Genomic DNA, 6,927 nt, shown 5'->3' with positions numbered 1-6,927 from the left:
TACATAAGTAAATATTTTTTAAAAACTAAGTTAATGAATTAATCAAAGTCATTACCAACTCCAGAAGACTTTAAAGAAATGCTCTTCTGCCATTTGATTCATATGTTATTGCTCTTATATGCCTTAATTCTTTGCTTAAAAATTAATTGATTATAGGTTTTGCCTCAAATAATCCCAGGCCCCCTGTCTTTGCAGGTGGTTTTGTGGTGACCCAGAACTGCATTGTCAACAGTTCTGTAAAGGACATTTCAGCCCTTCCACTGTGCTAAGAAGCCCATGAGCTGTTGCTGCCTTTCCCTGTGCTGGCAGCTGAAACCCTCCTGCTTGTGAAGTCACAGTGGGTCAGGATAATATTGTGGATGGAGAAGAAAAGGATGAAAGGCTTCCTGTCAGGTAAGCACTCTCCTGTTTCCCTTCCTCCAGATGAATATGTGTGACTGCTTTTCTAATAGCTTAACAAAGTATCTTTCATGATGGGGCTGCAGTATTTGGTGATTGGCCTTAAGGTCGGGGCGGCCATGGCAAGGGGCTGTGGTTTAAAGTGATAAGACCAGGTGGCACTGAACCGTCGAGAAGATGTATTCTTACAAAATACTCTGGCTTAGTCTGTAAGGAAACAGTTTCAATGTAGCAGTTCTCTTGTATGATATCATTCAGCTACGTGGATCCAATAGTGCTTACTTGAATTATTTCCTCTTGACCCTAGTCCATATAGCCTTCCTTTCTCTTACTAACTGGGTATTTCAATGAAGCCTCACGTTGGAACAGATTTCTTATGTGCACAGTGCTTGTGAGCTTTTGTTCCAAATATTGTAGTGTTTGAGAGGCTGGTGTGAGCTGATAATTTTAACTCTCTTCACAGTCATGCTGTCAGGTGCCTAAGAAACATTTTCTCCCCCTCAGTTAGAGTTCCTCTTCTGATAGGTTTGCTGATGCAGACCCAGCCACTGCCACCCAGAAGCCTAGATGCAAACACAGCTATGGGGATGTGAGGGAATCCTGCCAGGATACTACCAACGAGATGGTGCAGACATGCGCCTTCGTGGCATGGCCCCTCGCGTGAAAATCATGATGGAATGGGGAAAATGATGTGAGGAGTGCTTTATGTTGTATTTGAAAAGTGATACTTCACAGTCTTTGGAAGAAATTGTTCAAGTAAAAATAGTTGAGATCCAACCAACTGAATTACACATTTTACCACTTGATGATAGGTACTTTCAATGGGATCGTGACTCACGATGAAATAACTGTCACTGAATTGTCCAGATATCCGTGGTTTCTAGACAAGCACCTTGTCTTTTTTATTTTTCATTTGTTAAAGTCGGAAACAATACTTTCATGCCATGTTTTAAACAGATGGTCATTGGACCATTGCAAAGGCTTTTTACTGAACCTCCAGGTTGGCTTCTGTATGGGCACCAGCCGTAACTGGAATGGGTTGACTTGTTTTTAGAATTAACTCCAACAGAGGGCAAGGAGAATTTTTTAAGTGAGACAACGATATCTGAGTGTAGATATCTGCATTAGCAACTGAACTTGGCGACTAGACAAATTTTCATTATTTCTGTGAAGGTATTTGTTCTGTCTGATTCAGATAAAGCCATGACACTCGAAGCATCATACATTCTTTTAATGTGCTGTGCAACTGTCAACTGCTGGGCAAGGTTTCATCAGGAGCCAGAGTAGTGGCTTCTGAAACACCTTCTTTGGATGCCTTTTGAATGATCACTTTCTGTGAACTATCACTAAGCTATTATTTATTTATTTATTTATTTATTTATTTATTTAATATTTATTTTTGGCTGTGTTGGGTCTTCGTTTCTGTGCGAGGGCTTTCTCCAGTTGCGGCGAGCGGGGCCACTCTTCATTGCAGTGTGCGGGCCTCCCTCTCACTATCGCGGCTTCTCTTGTTGCGGAGCACAGGCTCCAGACACGCAGGCTCAGTAGTTGTGGCGCACAGGCCCAGTTGCTCCGCGGCATGTGGGATCTTCACAGACCAGGGCTCGAACCCATGTCCCCTGCATTAGCAGGCGGATTCTCAACCACTGCGCCACCAGGGAAGCACACTATGCTATTTTTTTTAATGTAGGGTAGGAGAAGAGAGGAATAATAGGTCAATTTCACTAGTGCATAATAAAAACTGCAGTGCTTCAGTTAGATTTCAGTGGTAGGAAGAGACCACACACCATGGTGGGTGCCCGCACACACGGGTGCACCTCTCCTGGTAGGAAAACAGTGCATCTGGTCGTGATGTTTCCTCCTTCCTTCAGTTCCCTGTAGCTTTGCTCTATGCAGGGAAGTCCTGCCAGAATTGACAAGGAAGATACACCCCTACAGTTCCTTTGTTGTCACAGATTATATTCTTCCAGAAGAACTGGGGCTATTCATTCACACGCATTGGGCTCCCTGGTCCCTGAACCCAACTCAGGCTCCAGAAACTCACATTCCCACCAGGGGAGGAATGAAGGAAGCACAGCTGACCCAGAAGAGGTGCACAAAGAGCACTTTCTTTGTCCTGTTGCTTGTCTCTGTACTCACTCTAGGTTTTAAGCTCACGGTTGTAAGGGGTTTTTGCCTATTTTGTTCACTGCTCTAATCACCTGCACCAAGAACATCCTCTGGCACATATTAAGCCTTCAGTACACATTTGTTGAATTGAATGGACACCCACCATTTACTTCACATCCCCAAAGAGGTTCCCCTACATAAACTATCACAGACCTTAAGGCGGTCCCAGTTTTCGTATGGGACTTATCTGTCTGAGATATTTTTTAGATAGGACTTCAAAGTAAAGTTGTTATAAAATATAACATATAAAAATTCCCTTTAGGGCCTCCCTGGTGGCGCAAGTGGTTGAGAGTCCGCCTGCCGATGCAGGGGATACGGGTTCGTGCCCCGGTCTGGGAGGATCCCATATGCCGCGGAGCGGCTGGGCCCGTGAGCCATGGCCGCTGAGCCTGTGCGTCCGGAGCCTGTGCTCCGCAACGGGGGAGGCCACAACAGTGAGAGGCCCGCATACCGAAAAAAAAAAAAAAAAAAAAAAAAAAAAAAAATTCCCTTTAAACTCACATTCTCATTTTAAATGCCTGGGTTAAAATGAGTACAGCTCTTTGGTCTGTGGCAGCTCTAAGCCTCCTGGAGATATCAGTTTTAGTTAATGCAATGATAAAACACACCGTTTATAGAGCTCAAGTGCTACAGGGCAGAGACAGTTCTTCAAGTGGAGGCAATGTCCAATTTTCCTGTATCGTTAGTCTACCCTACAAAGCCACACGAACAGGAATGGAAGGCATTTCAGGATGGGACAAGATGTGCAGAAAAGAGAGAACATAGCAGGTTGGAGGCCACTATCTTAATTAGGACCTCTTTACAGGGTTGGTACTTGGCTGGCATCTGGGAACTTGGCACTTGACCCACTCCCTAACTGATAAAAATGATCCACTTTGCCTATATGGTTCAAACAGTGTGAATTATGCTGAATACCTGCTTTCCTTCTTGGAGTTTGGAATTATCACTATTGCTGGGCAGAGGGTGCCTTTATGACCAGCTGCTTATAAAAACCTTGGGTGGTAAGTCTCTTCCCAGGGCAGAAACATTGAACACATTTTACTGAACTTTTCTCTGCTGGAGAAAGGAGCACATTCACCTCCCTCCTCAACCTGGAGGGAGGGAGCGTTGAAAGCCTATGCAGGGGTTTCTCCAGACTCTGCCTGTGTCTTATTCTCTTGTGGATCCAGTATCCTTTCACTGTAGTAAATCTTAACCATGAGCACAGCTATATGCAGAGCCCCATGAGTTCTTTTGGCATGCACCTGAATATGTGCCTGGTCTTGGGGATCCCCCAAATATATGCTAGAGCACCAGGGGTCCCCAGAGTGGGCAAAGGTGCGCCTGGGGACTGAGGCACTTTGGCTCAAGGTCATGAGTATGTGCTGAGGATGCAGAAATACAGAGAGGGAGCTGGAATAAACCTCTCTCTGTGAGCTAGAGCCTTTGTCTCAGTCTCATGGTGGATTTTCTCCCTGGCCGTCTGGCCTGATCCATGTGGAGGACTCATTTGCCTACACACAGGGCCTATCACACTAACAGTGGGCTGAGCTGCATCCTTCATTGCTGTACCCAAGGAAAAGGAAAGGAAGAAACAAGCATTTGCCACAATGCCTAGACATCAGATCAGAGCTGCCGGAGTCCCATCTTGGGCTTTCTCAGGATAGAATAGCTCACAAGCTGTCCTTGCTCCCCAGCCTCATGGAAGGAAGAGACGCTAGCTCAGCTTTAACTCTCTTATTCCATCCAAAGTCTCCACCAGCGCAGTGGCCCTAGCTTTTTGAAAGGAATCATCTAGAAAAGAATGTGGGGAGCCAATCTCTCTCTTCCTCTCTCTCCTTTATTATTTGTATGTGGTAAGATGGGGGTGGATGGTGTGCAGGGTTGTCAGTGAAGAGGACCCTTGAGCTCTCTCTACAGACCCATATCCCCCCATATTTTCTCCTGCCTTCAGTTAACTCAATGGGCATCATAGCCAATATCAAGGTCACCTTGAGTGCTGTTGCTCCCTCAGGAGAGACTGTCTTCCCCAACACCTGCTGTTGGTCCGAAACAAGCTTTGGGGGTGTTACAAGTTAAACTGAGTCATATTAAGATTTTTTTTTAAAGAGTTTAGTTGAGCACACATCTATTTGAATCATGCAGTACCCAATTTAGCAGGTAGAAAGGGGATCTAAAGAGCTGTGCAAAATGAAAGACTTTTATAGGCAGAAGGGAGTGGAAACAAGGAAGTTACACTAGGCAAAACAAACAAACAAACAAACAACAAATTGGTTATTGCAAGGTTCCTTTCCTTAGGGGATGGCAGGGGTCTATCAGGCAGATTACCTAACTAGTGCTGATCAGAGATTCCTGATTTGCTGGTTCAAGATTCCATTTTTGGAAGAGCCAAAACTGTAATTCAGTTAGTCTCGATTTGGTGGATATGGGGTTAGCATAAACAACTCCATCTGGGGTTTGTTGTCTTGTTTTTAACAGGGGTTATCTGAGGATATTATTAATGGCCCTCAGATCTTGACCCTAGAAACTTCTGAAATGTATCAAGATAGGATAATTAAATTTAATCTCAAGGTCACAGTAGAAACCACCTCTTCTATCTCCTCTTTTATCAACCTTGTTCAAATTTATAAGTGTTACCATGATGTGTCCTATGGAACAATATAATCCATGTAATACAGAGCCAGCAATAAAAAATTCTACCCATTTCTAAGTACTGCTTCTGCTACATACTATAAATTTTGATACGTGGTATTTTTGTTATTGGTTAGTTCTAAATGTTTTATAATTTTCTCTGTAATTTCTTTTGTGACCCAAGAGTTATTTAGAGGAATGTTTATTACTAAACACTACAGGCTTTTCTAATTGTCTTTTCAATTTTGATTTTTAACTTGATTACATTGTGATTAGAGAAAATGATCTGGATGATCCAGTGCTTTGAAAAGTCGAGACTTGCTTTATGCCTAAGTATATGGTCCATTTTTGTAAATGTTCTGTGAGATTCAAAATATTGTGAATTCTCTAGTTTTTGAGTACAGTGTCCTCTATATGTCCATTAGATAAGACATGTTGATTGTGTTTAAATCTTATATAGTCTATTTATTTTTGGTTTCCTTGAAATATAAATTACTAAGAGAGAAATGTTAAAATTCTCTCAGTATAGTATTGGATTTATCTGTTTCTCCTTGCAGTTTAATAGTATTTAGATGCATGGAAGTTTAGAATTATTTTAGTTACCTAGTGATTTGAATTTATCATTATTATCTCTTTTCTAATAATGCTTTTCTGCTTGAATTCTTTTCTGTTTAATATTAACATTTATTTATTCTAGCTTTCTTTTGTTAATATTCCATCCACATTTCCCCTGTATTTTTTACTTTCAACTTTTCTACATCCTTGTGTGTCTTGAATAAAGTATATAACTGGATTTAAAAAATGCCTTCTAGGGCCTCCCTGGTGGCGCAGTGGTTGAGAGTCCGCCTGCCGATGCAGGGGATACGGGTTCGTGCCCCGGTCTGGGAGGATCCCATATGCCGCGGAGCGGCTGGGCCCGTGAGCCATGGCCGCTGGGCCTGCGCATCCGGAGCCTGCGCATCCGGAGCCTGTGCTCCGCAACGGGGGAGGCCACAACAGTGAGAGGCCCGCATACCACAAAAAAAAAAAAAAAAAAAAAAAAATGCCTTCTAGGGACTTCCCTGGCTGTCCAGTGGTTAAGACTCCAAGCTTCCAGTACAGCAGGGGCAGGTTCGATCCCTGGTCGGGAGACTAATATCCCACATGCTGCGTGGCACGACCAAAAAAAAAAAAAAAGAATGCCTTCTAATAACACCAGAAGTAGGAACAAAAATTTTTTTAAAAAATAGCAAAATGGACTTGAACAAAATTTAAAACTTCTGTTCTTCAAAAGAGACCATTAAAATCACAGTAAGACAAGCCACAGACTGGGAGAAAATATTTGCAAAAGAGATATCTATTCAAGAACTTATGGCCAGAATATAAAATGAACTCATACAGCTCAGTAAGTAGACAACCTAATTACAATAATAGGCAAAAAAGGGCAAGAGTTAGTCATTAGGGAAATGCAAATTAAAACCACAATGAGATACCATTATACACACACTTGACTGGCTAAAATTATAAAGACTGATAATTCCAAAGGTTGGTGAGGATAAGGAGAAACTGGAACCATTGTACATTGCTGGTGGAAATGTAACATGATAGAGCTACTTTATAGAAAACAGGTTTTACTAAAGTTAAACATGTACTTACCAAATGACTCAGCATTCCCATTCCTAGGAATCAACCCGAGAGAAATGGAAAGATACGTTCATAATAGCCCCAAACTGGAAACAATCCAGCCACTCTTTAATTAATGGGTAAACA

This window comes from Mesoplodon densirostris, chromosome 17 (genome assembly GCF_025265405.1).
Source record: "Mesoplodon densirostris isolate mMesDen1 chromosome 17, mMesDen1 primary haplotype, whole genome shotgun sequence".
Lineage (NCBI taxonomy): Eukaryota > Metazoa > Chordata > Mammalia > Artiodactyla > Ziphiidae > Mesoplodon > Mesoplodon densirostris.
Note: the sequence above shows the minus strand (reverse complement) of the source record.